Below are 19,139 nucleotides of genomic sequence, written 5' to 3' on the forward strand. Positions count from 1 at the left end.
TATATATATATATATATATATATATACACAATAAACAAGAAATGTAGATAGGGAGAAAGAGAGAGTGAGAGAGGGGAAGAGACAGAGAGAGGGAAAGAGAGAGCGCGTGTGTTTTTTGCTTTGTATGTGATTTAGTATAGTATGCTATGTAGAGAAGAAATATATATAGGGAAGGATAGGAAGAGATAGAGAGAGAGAGAGAGAGAGAGAGAGAGAGAGAGAGAGAGAGAGGGGCGGGCGATATAGAGCGATAGATAGCATAGCCCCCCTCTCTCTTTCTCTCTCTCTCTCTTTCTCTCAATCTGTGTGTGTGTTTTACTATGGTGTGGGTAGGAGATAAAAGTAATAGAAATATAGAGAGAAGGAGTGCAGAGATAGATGGATAGAGAGAGAGAGAGAGAGAGAGAGAGAGAGAGAGAGAGAGAGAGAGGGGGGGGCTATGCAGAAACAGTGAGAGGCGGTGACCGAAGGAAAACAGCCTTGCAAGCGTTTAATAGTATTCATTTTCCCATTCGGTCACGGGGTTGAGTTGTTGAAAAATTTAAATCGCTGACGTTTGGCATTTTGTCAACGCAGATATGTCCTCCTCCTCGTCTTTTTCTTCTTCTTCCTTTCTGCATGTGACATCAATTCAAGAGCCATCTTTTTTTTTTATACTGTACCCTGGTGCATCTTGCCCCGTCACCTAAGATAAACGATGAAACTTAAAAGGAAATTTCATAATAGCGAAAGGGCAATTTATATTCGAGGTAATTTTTGTCGTTGGCGACGTCGTGGTTGCTGTCCCGGTGTTTGGGACGGTAGTGGGCGGTGATGACGACTACGCACTCACCCAGTTGCGTCCGCGTGGTTTTCATTATGGCTTGGCCGCCGACGACCACCATAATTATACTACCATCTTTGCTACTTGCAGATATCGGGAGGTCCAAGCGTCTGAATAACGGTTACAAATGTCGGTCTGCCTTTTGACATCCGCTAGATATTATTGACACACTTCGACCGCAAAACAAGAACAAAAATACGTGTCAAAACTTCAAGCCACTTTATCGTCCAATACATTCTCTCATGGGATACGAAACGATGGCTTTTCGGCACTCAAACTAAAAATTGTGTATTTTACTTTATCGTCCATTACGTTGTCTCAAGGGATACGAAACGGTGGCTTTTCGGAACTCCTAAGATATTATTTGTGTAAATCTAATTAATAAAACTTTCTATGTCTGTCTGTCTGTCTGTCTCCATATTTTCAAACTCTAACTCTCCCGAAACTAAAAGTCGCAGAGCGGCGCTAGGATCATCAAATGATTGGATATTTTATGGGCCCATTTTATGGGTTTTTGGCTGGTTAAAATAGTTTTTAACGGGTCAAAAATGCGTCAACGTCGTTTTAAAAAAACCCTTTACATTTTGTACATTTATTTTAGTTTATTTTTAATCAGTTAATATCTGTGTCACGTTGGTACAGTGGTAACGCCACCGGCTTTGAATGCAACAGTTTTGCTTTCGGTTTCGATTTTAGCTGATGGCACCCAAATACTTTTGTTTTTAGTATTGAAATCACGCCTCTATAATAATAATACTAGCTATGGAATAGTGTGTATACAGAATTAATGTGCGAAAGTGAAAGTGAGTATTCAGAATTAATGTATAAACGCGCAAAAAATAAATGTATGCGTGCCCGAAAACAAACGTGGCGACCAGTGAAAACAATAGGGAGTACATTGGATAATACAAGTTTTAATACGATTGTCCTTAGATTAAATGAAAAATCCTTTATATAAGAGGGGTGTAATCCATTGAGAAAAAAAAATAACGAAAAGAAAAAAATACAGTGTGCCTTGTACAATCCACCCTAGACTTTGTGTGTGTGTGTGTGTGTAAATACTAATTAATTAAGTAATATTTAACAGTGAGACCGAATAAAATATTTAAAAAAAACTTCTATTTATATTGTTTAAAATTGGATCAAATAAATATTTCATATATCATCATCGGCGGTCACTCGTGTCCGAGTAAGACTGTCCTCCGTTGTGGCTTCTGTGGGTCCTCAGGTGAGCATAGAGCCAAATCCTAGACCCAATTTGTCTTGTGCAATTTGGGCAGATAAAGGTAGTGGTGGTGGGGTGGGGTTGGGTCTGTCTGGTTGATAATCTGTCCTTTCTGTGCTTGCGTTTATCCTCAGCAGCTTGATTTAGGTCACTACTATAAAGCGCAGCACCTTCGTAGACAACGCTCCTCCATGCAAACCTGCTCCTAGCCACGTCCTCCCATGTCTCAAGGTCCATGTGAAATCGCTTTAGATTTGCTTTGATGTTGTCCTTATACCTCATCTTTTGGCCACCCTGGGCACGCTTTCCCTCAACAAGCTGAGAGTAGAAAATCTGTTTTGGGAGGCGGAGATCCGGCATTCGGACAACATGACCAGTCCATCTGAGCTGGCGTATATATCTTATATACTATTATATAATAATAAAGTCAATAAAACTTATTAAGACACTCGATCGATTGATGGACCCGTTCAGTCTCGAAAGACAAAGGATACCCCTGTAGGGGCTGTTGCGCGTGTAATTGTGAGGCAAGCATCGCGCAATCCCTAACCACACCTCTCATGAATCGACACTGTTTGGGTCCAGTGGAAAGGAGAAGACCAAGACGACTGGAAACAATGCCGAGATAAGCGGAACAATACTCTTCTAATTACAACATTTTTTTTGTGCAATTTAAGTGATTTAAAGAGACTTTTATGGTATCCTTTCGCTTAGCTCTACTAACTGCAACAGTTGTCCAGTTTGAATGTCACGTTTGTCTAGGAAAACTAAAACTTTCTGTAAAATCTGTTCTAATGACTTCTGAATAGTCATAGCAAATGCTAATTGGAAACTGAACTTTGGCGAACGGAATATTCTCTCCTTACTAGTGGCGGTGATGGAGTTGGTAGCAGTAGTAATGCTAGCAGTAAAAACTCGTCAATGAAAATGTACGCAGACGACTTTTAATAAATTGGAAGAAGAAATATGTTTTAATCACGCACAAATATATATTAAGCAAAGAAAATATTTAAAAAATAATGTAAGTTGATCATTTTTTATTGTTTCTTTTATAAACAACTAGCGAGGGGTATCCGGCTTGTCCGGGTGTTTGGAGGTGTGTGTGAAAACTCCGGGGTTGGGGAGGGGGGGGGTTAAAAAAAGTAAGTATGAAGATCGAACCCGAACCCTTGAGGCAAAGTTGTAAATTAAAGTGTGAAAAAAAAAGTGCGACGTTAACCATTGCCCCACCGCGAGATGCTAACGGAAACACGTTTGAATTTATTTAATTACTTGGATTTGGCAGGTGCCCGTTTTAATGAGTTAATGAGGTCAAGTTTGAGTGCGCGATAGTATTTCATTTACTGCGGAAACGCTTCCCAAGATGTTATAGGAAAAAGACTAACCCACATGCGGCGAGCGACAAATGTTGAATATTTATCTTCCCGAAATCGAGCAAATTAAATAGACAGGCGAGCTTCGTTGTTAACTGTGAGATATTACGATTTGTATGTGATATAAAAAGTTTTAAAAAGTTGTGAAGCGACCGACCGCTTCTCCGCAAGAAGCCTTTTGTAGACATACAAAAAAAGCGAACACACATACATACATTTTCGCTTTTATATTTATAGATTGCCTTATCGTTATTTGTTGTTAATAAATCTCGCCTACATCGTCTGTATGTATGAAATGTTTGTGCGAAACCGGAGATCCTAAACCGGACTTTTAAACCGGAACTGAAAGGACGGTTTAAACACCAAAGCAAGCAAGCAAACGGCGATCTGCGTATTATAATTATATATCTATATACGAAATCTAGACAAATGAAAATATCAAGCGTATTTTACGACCTAGCAACCCCACGACCACGCTAGTAATTCAATAAAACTTTTTCAAGTTTGGGTTTATCTTAAATAGGAAAACCCCTGGAGTGATATAAATTGGAATAAAGATATATATTACATTTAGTACCATTATATCTTTATACAGAATTCTCATTATTTTTGTTAAAATTGAATATATTTTCGAATTTTCAATAGCTATGGGCAAGTAGTTTCACTAACTTTTGGGAGAGGCAAAAACTAAGGAAATAAACTAAAAAAAAAAAAAAGTTCGGTTTAGAATCCCAATAGGCGGTTCGTGAATCACTGCGGTACCTTCTCGGTAACTCATGCAGCTGCGCTGGCTCCGACCGTATCGGCTTGCCTTTTCGTCGGACTTTGTTAGCAACGCCGAGAAAAGGGCCCTGTTACCTGGGACAAAACCTAGGTCTTTTTATCTCGCGGCCAGGTTTGCATCCGAACAGATGATTGTAGCTTCGAGATGTATAGTCACAGCAGTTACTGCAGTGCACCAGGCGAGATGCAAAATACCATTGTCTTATGAGACAGAAGGTTGTCAACAATAATATTTTCATTTTAATCTTACTAAATGGGCATAAAAGTGGTGCAAAACTAGCAATATAAAAAAAATGAATCTTATTCGTCCAAGTGTAAGTATTCTTCAAGGTGAGTTCTAAAAACGACTGCCATGTATTAATCGTAACATGAGAGGTGACGGTGGGCAAGTGGTTAACGACACGGACTAAAGACCCGGGTGTTCCAGGTTCGAATTCAGTTCGTTCTACGAAAATCACTTTAACTTAGAATGTTGGCAACCTGCACGTGGCCCTTTCTGTAAGTACTCAATGTGCCTTTTAGAAAAAATTTTGACAAGAAAAATATCGGGGAAACCAATGCCAACAATAGAATCTTCGGATCTATACGATATGATGATGTCTACCTGAATCCGCGTAGGGTTTCATGTATTTATTTATTATATACTTTAAGATGACGAATCGTAACACACGCACACACACACATACACACACACATATACATATATTTCTCACCCTCCCTATAGTCCAAACGTTGTTCCCTGCATGTTTTAGTTATTTCCTAAGTTTAAGAAAAATTTAGAGGCTGTCGTTATGAGAGAAATGAGGAAATGAAGAGGCTGTGATTAGGGTCACACAAGAGGATATTCATGGGGCCTTCCAGGGGTTTATGGAAGGGTACAACAAGTGCACTGCAGCCGGAGGAGAATTACTTTGAGAATATGTGTACTATCAATAAAATTGCCCAGACTAAAAATGTCTGGAAACTTTTTAAGGCATGTCGCATGTATTTTTATAAGTAAAATATGCTTTAGTTTATATTGATTTAGACTAATGCATACATAAAGATTCAATTTTTCAATTATATCGATATTGATCCCCCACTGTATAATCTATATATATATATAAAAGTAAAAGTGTCTGTGTGTGTGTCTGTGTGCATTTCCCTACGCAATAACTCTGTCAATTTTAAGCCTACAGATTCAAAATTTGATATACAGGGCACTGAGATTTGGGAAAATCGATGGGATTGGTTGTCGGACAGAAATTTGGCGATTAAGGGGTTAAAGTTCAACGATTTGACTTTTGAGAACTCTACCAAACTCCTCCTACAATTTTGGGTCTAAACACATGAAATGTTAGATATCGATTCCTTGGACATGGATCTAGCGTAATAACTTGATTTGAGCCCTAAACAATAAATTTTAAGGGGGCATAATAGGGGTCAAAGTTAAAAAAAATTACCGTTTTTTTTGGTTTTGCTCAGCATACACTTCAAAACACCCGGGCAACGTCGGGCTGAAATGCTAGTAATCGATAATAATAATCGATCCACCCACTGCATAATCGTTAAATAAAATTCATATCAAAATTTCAAGTTCCGACCACCCCCAACCGCATTTGAATATGTTACAAGTCTATTTATCAAATACTTGCGTGAACTGCAGGTTGAAATTTTTGTAAATTATATTCCTCTATATTATCTTTAATAACACTAGCGGGGCCTGTGGAAATTCCACAGGGACTCATGCATATGTAATATATTGATGTAAGCATTCTGTAGATGTTCAGCGTAAATGGAGAAGCTCTGATATTATTGTAGCTCTTTTGTTAAAACTGCAAAAGTATTTAACTAAGCTCGCACAAACGCCTGGCAAATCCCGATCGTAAATTACGCTTTAATATGATGTTTTAATTCTTGCAGATTTTGTATATATTATTATAAAATTAAAGTTATATCAATTTTTAGATATTATAAAGTTGCGATTTTAAAACGATATATATATATATATATATATATATATATATATATATATTGAGTTACTTTAGTCAAAATCGAAATCGAAACCAAAACTTATGAAGAATTCTTTGTAAAATTTTATGACAAGAAATGGAAGTATATAACAATTAAAGGCCCCGGATATAAGCGTGACACAGAAAATAACACACACGCTATCCTATTAAATATATAGATTATATCTCCTATATTCTTAAATTTTCAAAATATATGCTAAGCAGCATAAGTATACCTAGTCTATATACATTATAATTTTTTAATACGGCCCGATAACTTTGACACACCGGTTCTCCGCTGTATCACCGAAGTTAAGCAACGTTGAGCCTGGTCAGTACTAAATGGGTGACCATTTGGGACTTCCATGTGCTTTCTGCTTATCTCGGCATTGTTTCCAGTTGTCCTGGTCTTCTCCTTGCCACTGAAGCAAAACAGTGTCGATTCGGGAGAGGTGTGGTAAGGGATTGCGCGACCCTCGCCTCACAATTACACGCGCAACAGCCCCTACAGGGGTATCCTTTGTCTTTCGAGATTGAACGGAGGCATCGATCGATAATTTATTAGCTATTTTCTTCTGATGATAAAAGCCATTCTTTGAAACTCCATGAAATAAGGAAATACCCACATGCCTTGTTTCGAATAATAAATGTTGTAAATTCTTATTTGTTAAGCTTTTACTTTAGTGTATATATATATATATATATATATATATATATATATATATTTATATATATATATATATATATATATATACTAGCAAATTACCTAACGTTACTGTATTAAATGTAAAATTAAATTCTTATTAAAAATGAAGTAAAGAACCGGAAAGAAACTGGCAAAAGTGCATGTGAGTCTTGTATTTTTTTTCTAAACTTCTCTTTCACTTCTTTTAAGTAAAAAAGACCAAAACCAAAACCTAACGACAGTGAGTTAAGTACGATAACCATTAGACCAGCTTGCCATGATCCCTTAAAAGTGAATTCCAGCTTACTTGTTCTTATAAGAAATCTGCCACATGAACGATTCGCGCATGCGCATTCGTGAAACAGTTGACAAACAGATAAAAATTTGACGAGGCTCACGTACCAATTTTTCAATTTTTACCTATTAGTAACCTTTTTTTTTATCCAGAGGAAACCCGATTAATATGGTATGCACATCTCTGAATACCCTATATATCAAACTTCAAGTATATTGATCCAAAATTCGTTGAGTATATAGGTTGAGTGTTGTCCTCACACCCATTCTCACGTTTATAGGTATATAGATAATCGTTAAACTAAATTTATCTTAAAAAAATAAATCAATATCATAATCTTGATTTGGGCGTTTCCCTCCAGAGATACACGTCTCATTTCTCCTCTCTTTCTGCAAGATTCTGCGTGGAAGACGTTGTTAGCAACAACAAAGAACATTAAATTCAATTGCAAATGACCTTGCTTTATCCGTTTCACACGAAAAAGCAATCTGTGCCGCAGACTCTCTGCGATAACATAGGAGCTAAAACATTCAACTAGGTCATCATAGCATATGTTTCTGGTTCCAAGGGCTTCTAAGAAAATGACTTACTTGATTTAAGTCAAGCGTCTACGTTTCGTCACCCGTGGTGACTGGATTTGCGAGAAAAACAGATGTAATCAATGCAAGCTGCAGACTTCCGCCAAAGCTTTGAGAATAGTTCTAAGAGCCGGCGTTATAGTCGTACATCTCCATTCCCAATATATGATACGGGGACGCCTGCTGAGAAATAAACTCTTAGAAAATCAGACCAATATTTTGAAGTCAACAAACATCATTAATTTTTTTACTTGGGAGTGATCACCTCCGAAGTCCCGAAAGCCACTCAAGGATAAGGGTTAATGAATGTAGCAATCGTTAATGGTGTAAATTGGGTATAATTTGATTATTTATTGGGACGGCTCAACAAGAAATTGTTTACATGGGATTTGAAGGCTATCATGTTGTATTCAACAGGAAAGCAGGACAGCGAAACAGTGTTCCACAGGCGCGCAGTTCTGGGAAAGAAGTTTTTAGACGAAAAAATCCGATGAAAAAAGAAACCGCGTTTAGATAGAGAGTGGGGAAAATCGTTTATAGTGGTTGTAGCTAGTTGAGAGTGTTTCGTGAAGGGTTGACAAGGGGTGGCATAAATTAGAGTTCAGTCGAGCACTTGCTGTGAAAATAACAATAGAGCAGATACAGTCTTGCAACGTCTTTTCTGTGAGAAAGAGGTTACAGGGAAGAAAAAAGGACATCACCTACTAGATTTCGAAGCCAATTTTGTTAATTGTTTACAGAGAACATAGGGGGAAGCTCAGTCGAGCACTTGTTATAAAAATAACTATGACTAAAACACCCCCAGCGGATTACAAGCATGTCACTAGTTCTTAGAGGAAACTGGCCATAGATTATGTGTGACACACACACACACACACACACACACACACGAGCAATTGTATTATTGGGTCAATTGCTTCTTTTTACAAGGGTGTCACCACTTATCAAGACCCGAATGCCACTCGAGGATAAGGGCTAATTAGTGCAAAGTGGTCACTAAGACAAGAGCATAGTGAACACTGGTGGTGAAAATTGGGTAGCATATGAGGGCAAGGCATCAAAAACTTTTTTATATTGAACTTGAAGACGGTCATGTTGTAATCAGCTGAAAAGCATGCAAACGGAATTGAGTTCCACAGGCGGACAGTTACAGAAAAGAAACTTTCTCATAGAATTTGCGTTCAGATTTACATGCAGATGGTGAGAAGGAGAAATAGTTGTCAATGGTTGTAGAAAGATGAGGGCTGTTTATGAAAGTTCGGTATGGGAAAAGAGGATCATAGATTGAAGCTCAGACGAGTATTGGAATCAGGATCAAGAATAGTAATAGTCAGAACATTTCGAGGCATCGGAATCAGTATCGGAATCGGCGATTTTACGCCTATTTTCCGATGCTAAAAACGATTCTTTTAGTTGTTTTTGTTTGTTTCTTTGGTTCTTTGTTTTTAACTTCATTTTTTTTGCTAGTCCTAATGATAATATATATATATATATATATATATATATATATATATATATATATATATATATATATATATATATACTCGCGTTCAACCTTTAATGAAGCATATCGCCACTTAGAGGTAAGGGACTACTATTTGGGACCAGGCATATGAAAGATTAAGATGATGTTGGTTTACGCTACATTTTAAACTTCTGCATATCAGTACAGTCAGAGAAGCAGGGAGCAGGAAGGGAATTTTTTTTTTTACACAGTGGTCACCACTTATCAAGGCCCGGAAGCCACTCAGGGATAAGGGTTATTGCAAGTACATTACGTTAGTGTGGAGATTTGATGAAGTGTTTGCTTAAGGGGGCGGTTTATTAGGAATTTGTTAACGTTGGACTTGAACATATCCAAGTTGTATTTAGGTGGGAAGCAGGCAGACGGAACAGAGTTCCACAGGCGCGCAGTTCTAAGAAAGAAGCTTTGTTCATGGAATCCACGTTTTGATTTAGGCACAGATAAAGAGTGGGGGAAATTTTTCACAGTGGATTCGGCTAGACGGGTGTTTTTCGTGAAAATTCCAAATGATAAATATCTATTGATTTTAGACTACCAGCAAAACTAAAATTTATAGATCACGCCTCACAAGTGTTTTTTTTTGTTTTTATTTTTATAGTTTTTTTTTTACGTTTGCGAGAATATACGGATATATTACTGAAGCTTTTTGTTTTTCATGCTAATGCGAGAATTAATAAAATAAGATTACATGCGTAATACTAACTGAATTTTAATTCGAAATGGTTTCTCATTTAATCATTCTTATGTTTAGTATAGTCAACAGCTGTGGTTGTAAACATAACAGCTCTGTTAGGTACACAGTGAGTAAAATATGTACCCAGTATACAGTCAGTGTTTACGTAACTCCGGCCGTAAAAAGTGATCTACGTTTTACTCTGTCTCGTTCGAGAGTCATTCTTTACTTATGTGTGATTCTCACACGAGAGAAAAGTATTTCCCAGACGTTCGACGTCATCAAACTTACAACTACTCGTTTTTTTTATTTTTTATTTTGTCTTGGTCTTTCGTTTGTAATATTCTCCCCCCCCACCCTCTCTCTCTCTCTCTCTCTCTCTCTCTCTCTCTCTCTCTCTCTCTCTCGTCTTTACTAGGCCAATCTCGTGTCTGTGTGTTTGGTCGTTTAAAGCAAAGAAAAGAAGAAAAGGAGAAAAGGAAACAATTGCAGGGGGACCAGACGGAAAGTATACGAGACAGGACCGAAGAAAGTCTAATAGCAAACAAACAAAAAAAAAAAAAAAAAAAAAAAAAAAACATAATTTGCTCTCCCTAAAAAAAATGTAAACATCTTTATTTGTTTTTACGCGTTTCAATCCAGCTGGAGGAATTTTTTTTTTCAAACTAAAATCAACGATATCTATGCGATCTTGGCCTTTTGGTCAAGATCAAAGTGTAGTATCTGTTCTTCTACTACAAAAACTAAAATCAACGATATCTATGCGATATCTACAATGGTCGTTTCTCTGTTGTCTGCAGTTGGTTCCTCTGCAGATCTAGGACGTCCACCCAGCCAAGCTTTGTCATCTCCTTTTGACAAGCGGTTAGTTTATTGCTAATCGCCTGAGTGGCATCTACCGAGGAATGCATAAACAATTCGTGAAGGTCAGAATACGCTTCCTCTGAACCCTACTTCTGGCCTTAGTGTCACATCAGTGAAACTTGCGGAGAATGCCCTGTTTTACGGTTGTTGTAAAAATGGAACGGAAATTTAAATAACTTTCAACCTATATACTCAAGCATTTTTATCTACAGACTTAAAATTAGGTATATAGGGTATTCAGACACGTGGAAATTTTTTTATCGGTTTTTATCCGGAAAAAAAGGGCTGCTAAGGGATCAAATTTGAAAGATTGGTATTTAGGGGGGGGTCACTGGATTTTTATGTATTAACTGTTCCACTACTGTGCATGCGCGAATCAATCACATTACGTTAAGAATATTTATATTTGAAAACACTATTTAAAGATCGTGTCAAGCTAACCTAATGGTTATCGTGCTTGAAGTGAATTGATCAGAATAATACTCGCATGCACATGCCTCAGTTTAATTCCGTTTTTTTTTTCTTTACTTCATTTTTCAATAAGAATTTAACATTACGTTTAATTCCGGGCAACGCCAGGTACACTTCTATTTATTTTGATGAAAATTCTCACTGTGCTTGATAGACCATTAATTTTCAAAGAAATCGAAATGATGAAGAATCAAACGTTACAGTATTTAATCATAAAGTGTTCAAAAACATTGAATATAATCAAACATTTTTCATTAATCCATGGAGTTTCAAAAATGTATATTTTTCTCCTTATAGTAAACATATAACAAAGTAAAATAAATGAAACTTAGTTTTCAGTATAGATATTAAAAACTTTGACGTTTTTTCAGTTATTATATATATATATCATTCGAATACGGTAATGTTTAAGTATATGGTTAAGCAGCAGCTTTAGTCATTTAGAACTGCTTTAAAGCTTTACTGCGTACTCATTTTTCGAATAAATTTCCAATAATTATTACGTTTTATATTCCCCTTCTCAGCTATATTGTGAAAAAAAATAATTAAATTTTGGTTCTGTAAAACAAAACTTATGAATTTTCTGACGTTCAAAATCGTAAAAAGAAAAACGTAAGGAGATGAGTGATACATTTTATGATTGGTTTCCATAGCAACCACGTCGCTTCAGCAACTACTGTTGCTACTACTTCACTAATGTAAGCATGAAAAGGAGATAATTGGGGGGATATTATTGAAAGCAGATGAGTGCCGCACATTGATATTACATATGTGTTTATGGGGGCAAAAAAATAAAAAAAATAAGACTGAAATTAAGCAAAGAAGACGTGAATTTATTGGAAGCCTGGAAAAACCATGGCTCACAATAGGAAAATGCGAGCATGAAAAATAATATGGTTAAGCTTAAACATGGAAAAGTAAAGGACTAGCTGTTAAAACTGGAAAATAAAAGGACAAGATATTCTAGTAAAAATATAATACATTTATAACTTGAAATAATACAGCATTATTTTTTTTTAAATTCAATTTTACATTATATAATCAACTCTTAATGCTGCAATATTTTAAGTTATAAATTTATTATATTTTAACTAGAATATCTTGTCCTTTTATTTTCCAGTTTTAACAGCTAGTCCTTTACGTTCCATGTTTAATGTTAACCATACTTTTCATGCTCGCATTTTTCTATTGTAATATATATATATGGTAATGGTTAGGAGCCTTGACTGCCGTACAAACGGTCGGGTTTCAATCCTGGCTTGAGGTAGTTGCCTGTCTAGCCGCACTGATGAGCTGTGAAACAGCGAAACAGTACTGTATGTGGATGACTATATATATATATATATATATATATATATATATATATATATACACACATATATATATATATATATATAAATATATATATATACCAAGTTGAAGTTATTCAAAAGGTGTTTCAGACAAGTGGTCGGTCAAGACCACAAGTGTTCGTCAGGTTGCATAATAAAACTTGTGTTCCACTGCAAAACGTCTGGTCCTCAAATGAAGAATAAAATTGAGAACCCGACTTCTTCAATTGCACACAAACTGTATTACGTCGCCTGACGAACACTTGTGGTCCTTACCGACCACTAGTCTGAAATATTAGCATGTTCAGTGTAGAGAATATTTGATATTTATCTATATAAATAAAAATAATATAGTCATCAACATATAGTACTGTTTCGCTGTTCATCAGAGCGTCTAGACAGGTAACTACCTCAAGCCAGGATTGAAACTCAACCGTCTGGACGGTAGTCTAGGCCCCTAACCATTACGCTATTGGCGGCTGCTGAACGAGTAGTGAATTTAACGATGTTTTGATATCGTCCGAAATACCTCCGCTCAATTTGTTTACACAAAGAGTGTCGCTTATTATGATTATATGCTAATGGTAATTCATGTATCACTTCTCAATATGCTCAACTCTAGGTGAGGAGTATTATAGTCATCCACATACAGTACTGTTTCGCTATTTCACAGCTCATCAATGCGGCTATATACGAGATATAATATATATATATATATATATATATATATATATATATTATATCTGGTATATTTTGACATTTATTTTCTTAATATACCTTAAGCTAGATACCATATTTCTCTATATTTGTAACATAGCTCCTTTCTACTTTTCTGGTGAGAAGCATCCTTCATTGATAGAGTTCAAAACCACTTTCGAAACATAGTAGGGGATGTCCTTTTCTCTTCCCTGCCACCTCTTTCCCATAGAACAAACGTTGCGAACCTGTCTCTGCTCTATCTTTATATTCATGACAAATGCTCGACTGAACTCTAATCTATGTTTCCCCCTCCCCCGTTGGAAAACTTTCACAATAAACACTAGATTAGCTATAACCACTATATACGATTTTCACCACTTTCTATCTATCCTTAAATCTAAAAGCAGATTCCATAAACACAGCTTATGTCCCAGAACTGCCCGCCTTTGGAACACTGTACCTTTGGTTTGCTTCTCAGTTGACTACAACACAGTAGCCTTCAAACCCAATATAAACGAGTTCTTGTTAAGCTGTCTCAATAAATAATCAAATTCTACTCAATTTACACCATTAACAATTACTGCACTGCCACCTTACATTTATTAACCCTTATCCTCGAGTGGCCTTCGGGCCTTGGTAAATGTGGCTCCCCTGTAAAATAAATTAAAATAACAGAATATTTAGATTCAAATAAAATAATGATTTTTTATTCATTAAAAAAAAATTTTTTCTTGTTATTTGATTATTTTGTATAGAATATTGTTTGGTTTCGATAAGAATCAGTATTTATGTTTATCTGTGACTGGTAGGGAGACCTGACGTTGCCCGGAAATAAATGAGGACCAACGAATGTTTAACCCTCCCATATTTTACTGTCTTCGAAATCAGTAAAAATGGCACATTTTTCAATCCTCACCACAGTTATTTAGTTCACAATTAAATTGTAGTATATGTTGCCCCGTAGAGATTTTATAAAGTTATGTTTTTATAATTATTTGATTTAAAGTTTAAAATGGAAATATCAAGTATCATGGTTCAATTGTGCTCTAAACAGAAACATTAATTCCGAATATGTCTCTGTTAAATCGAAGTACCGACTGTTGATTCTATATGCCGAGTTTTCCTACTTGTGCGGTGATAATAGCTTGACATGAAGTTTAAAATGCTAAAGTCACGCATTGTAGTAAATCTGTGCTCGAAACAGAAACATTAATTGCGAACGCGTCCCTAGCAAAATTAAATAGCGTTCTGTTGATTTTATATGCTGGACTTTCTGCATGTTCGGTAATAAAACTTCTCATATGCACTTGTGATCTTAGGCTGTATAATGCGTTAACTTTAGTCAAAATTGCCTGTTTCTTCTTCCATCGAATTTTTTCGATTATTGATTTTTGATTATTGATTAATATCCTGTTCTAGTTGAGGACCCATCGTAGTGCACCGAAAGGAAGCTTCACATGCGACTCCACTGTGACTTAGTCCACAATACATTGAAGTCTACATTGCACTGTAGAGAACATGCTATTGATTTTATAAATTACTTTTTATATATAATGGCTTGAATTAAAGTTTTAAATGCAAATATCAAGTATCATAGTTCAATTGTGCTCTAAACAAAACCATTCATTTTCAACGCGCCCTTGTCATATCAACGAATCTACTGTTGATTTTATATGTGTGGCCTTTCGGCTTGTGTGGCAATAAAACTTCTCAAATGCGCTTGTGATGTTAAACTATGTAAGGTGTTAACTTCAGTGAAAATCGGCTGTTCCTTCATCTATTTCGATTGTCGATTATTGATACTTATCGAAGACATTCTAAAACATATTTAAGAACATTCAAAACATTTAAGAACACTGCCAGCCAGGTAAAGTACCTTCACGTGGAATTACATACAAATCGGCTCAGCTGTTTTCGAGTCTATAAAGGACGAATTCACGCACACAGACATACACACACACAAAGCACTTTTTATATAATAGTATAGAGTCATTATATCAGCTTATAAATAACATAATAAAATATTGCTTTCTGATGTGAAAAATACTGGGTAAGCAAAACAATGGCTGGATAAGTGATATTAGGACTCTTATATTTTTAAATAGGCATTAACTTGTTAGAAACGCACAGTAAACTATGCATCAACCTAGAAGGAGACAATATCAATGAAGTTAAATGTCGTCTAAATGTTGTAATTTTGTTAGCTAGACCCTAGTCTTATTGATCGATGTTGTACTTGTGTTAATCTGTCTCAAATTGTATAAAACTTCCGCCATCTTGAAAATCGTTCGGACATTTAACATTCAAACAAAGTATCTACCTTGTAATTTGGGGAATTTAGTGAATTGGATAATTCGCTTATTTTCGGTGATTAAAAAGATAATAATTGTACAGGTCTGATTACAAAGAGGCGCCCATATTTACGTTCCTCTGCAAATGAGAAAAGTCAGGCACAAGGTCAGGTTTTGATGTAAGAGATATCTAACCGCTGAAAAGAGGGGCACCATTAATTGAGAACAAATTTGTTTGCGGGTTTGATTGACTGTTAATCAACGTTTCTATTCTTAAGATTTGTCCCAAGTAAAATTTTTGCAAATTAGAATTTACAACCTTTATTATTCGTAGAAGACATACACAAAAAAGATTAGTATTTCTTTATTTCATGGAGTTTCAAAAAAATGACGCTTATCATCAGAGGATATTGATTATCAATTAGCAAAATATATTTTTTATACACCAGCTTATAATTTTGATGGTTGGCAAAAAATTTGAAGGCTTCAAAGTATTAATGAAAGAATTTTTTTTAATTTTATAACTTTAAACACTGAAGTATATATATATAGTTCAGAGTTTATAGTTTTTATACATATATGCATATATATGTATATATATATATATATAGATAGATATAGATATATATATATACATTCACATATATATACATGTACATATATATGCACATTATATATATATACATTATAAATATATATACATATATATATATATATATATACATGTACATATATATACATGCACATATATATACATTATATATATATATATATATATATATATATATATATATATATATATATATATATATATATATATTGAGAGCAGATGAGAAGAACGTGGCCTCTCTACCGTGCTAGGAGGCTACTTAGGCCTGAAAGTATCCCGTATCTCTACAAGGCCACCATTCGCCCATGTATGTAGTATTGTTGTCACATTTGGGCTGGTGCATCTGCTACTAGTCTCTCGCTCCCGAGCAGGGTTCATAAAAGAGTCGCCAACCTGATAGGTCTTGAACTGTCCTCTAAGCTGCAGCCTCTGCCCGATTGATTAAATGTGGCATCCCTCTGCCTGTTCTAGAAGAATTTGAATGGTGAATGCTCCGACGAACTACAAGCCCTTGTACCCATTTGACGTAATCCCCTCGACAAACCCGACAATCAGCAAAATCCCACCCCTACAAAGTAGAAATCCCTAGATGTAAGAAAGCCTTCTATTCTAATAGTTTCTTCTCCAGAACAGCTAGACTTACGGGTTCCTGCTTTCCCAACTGTACTGACATGCAGAAGTTCAAGTATAATGTGAACAGACATCTCGCTGCTCAACTCTCTACATAGTGTCTCTGCAATGGATGTCCCCGATTGTAGCCCCTGCATCAAACTGGCACTGTGCCTTGTTTGGGATGAAAATAGAATTATATATATATATATATATATATATATATATGTATATATACTTTCACTACACCGATGAAGACTGAAGGGTCGGTCTAAAATTATGTACCTGCAAAAAAAGTTTTTTAATTTTTTTTCATAATATTATTTTGTATTCCTGCACGTCACCAATTGAAAACGAATAAAGAAAAGCTATAAGCTTCTATACTTTCGTATTCCTTTTTATACATTTCCATTCACATATATATATATATATATATATATATATATATATATATATATGTATATATATATATATATGTGTGTGTGTGTGTGTGTGTGTGTGTGTATATTTATTATTTATTTAACTTTGTATATATTTTTCATAAACTATGAGAATGTAAATATATGAATATTAATAAAGCAGAAGGGGGATGATAAGTATGCATAGTGGCTTCACACTAACCATATAAATAAAGTAGATTTGTAAGTAATAAAAAATATACTTCTTTTTTTCTGTTGGATAGGAAGGATAATACAGAATAAAAAAATAAATAAAAAATAGATTAGTCCAATAAATCTTAAGCCAAAAAAAAAGAATATTTTTTATTCTTATGTTTTGTATGGGGTGGTGTTTGATCAACACTGCTGGGGAGCCATGATTTAATGTAATGTTTTTTTTTTTTATAAATTCCATGAAACAGTGTTTCATGGGAAACAACTGATGATCCCTGAAAACTTTAACCTATTGTTAGTTCGAGAAAGCAAGTTGATTCAACTATTACAGGGCATTAAATGATTTACTGTGTGTGTGTGTATATGTGTGTGTGTGTGAAGTGATGTTGATTAATCTTTACAGATCATTCATATTGCAATATAAAGTCGCTTCTCATTCTAAATCGATTTAAATAAATACTATTTTTTCATTGATATGTACTAAGTTACAAAATTCGAGAGTTATAATAAATAGTCATATCCGAATTCTCACGAAGGGATAAAGCCCACTATTTACTCATTGTGAAATGAAAAATAAATAAAATAAAACTAACAAAATGGGTCCCATGACCGAACCACAGTTATCCCTAACAAATTCCATAGTGTCTGTTTAATTAGTTAAGGAGTGAATACTATACTATGAAATGGATTATATAAGTTCGTTTGCATAGATAGAAGGTCGCGTTGCTGTCATGATCGGTAATGATAAAAGTCTGTTGTTTTAATATCAAATTTGGTGAGCTCACCACGTCTAGTCACATTGATGAGTCTTTAACAAAGCTATCTCGGGACACACACATTATATATATATATATATATATATATATATATATATATATATATAGTAAGTTATAAAATGTATATGGCGATTAAGCTACACTGAATATTCTGCGTTTCATCCACTCTAGGATTCTTCATGCTTATGGCCTTATGGCAGAATAAGCCTGAAGAATCCTGGAGTGGATGAAACGCGGAATATTCAGTGTAGCTTAATCGCCATATACATTTTATAACTTACTAACTAGCTCTACCTACGTATTGAGCACTTTTGAAGTAAATACTTAAAGTTTACGCATAAATCTATACTTTCGTATATTAATTTTATGTGAGTAAATTAAGTAGTTATATATATATATATATATATATATATATATGTTTTATTTTTTATTACCGTATCTTTCTTCAGGTTTCTGTAAAAGTCTGAGGAAGCTACAGACAGCCAAAAACAAAACGGCCGGGTAGCTGAAACAATAATGTAACTTAACAGAAAGATACGGCAATAAAAAATACAACGCATATTTGCTCTCCAACAGTATTGAGCACTTTCTTCAGTTTTTATTAATTATCATTTCACCTATATATATATATATAGGATCCTGTCTTTTTGGAAATCGATATCTATAACCTATATTTACTCGTAATGGGACAATCTAATATTTCTCCGAATTCTGATACAATTACTGATTCTGTTTTAAATTTCTAATTCCGATTCAATTATCGATTTCGGTTCCGTTTTTTTTTTTTTTTTATATATATCTAAATATTTGGCCTTTTTTCAGATCATCGTAAAAATCCATGTTATATATTCATATGTATATTTTCGCAAACATAAAAATACACTTGAAGAAGGGGAGGGCGAGCCATAAATTACAATTTTAATGGT

General features: G+C 34.9%; 1 protein-coding gene and 1 non-coding gene across 3 annotated transcripts in view; one reads left to right on the forward strand and one right to left on the reverse strand.

Annotated features, from left to right (window-relative positions):
• Nucleotides 1-19,139, reverse strand: part of LOC145247980 (innexin unc-9-like) — an 80,638-nt gene that overhangs the window by 49,411 nt on the left and 12,088 nt on the right. The window lies entirely within an intron of this gene.
• LOC145248483 (U2 spliceosomal RNA) lies at nt 10,635-10,825 on the forward strand. Its single transcript, XR_013863370.1, has one exon. It is a non-coding gene; the product is annotated as a U2 spliceosomal RNA (small nuclear RNA).

Source organism: Euprymna scolopes, chromosome 26 (genome assembly GCF_053919585.1).
Source record: "Euprymna scolopes isolate OS-2025 chromosome 26, ASM5391958v1, whole genome shotgun sequence".
NCBI classification, from domain to species: Eukaryota; Metazoa; Mollusca; class Cephalopoda; order Sepiida; family Sepiolidae; genus Euprymna; species Euprymna scolopes.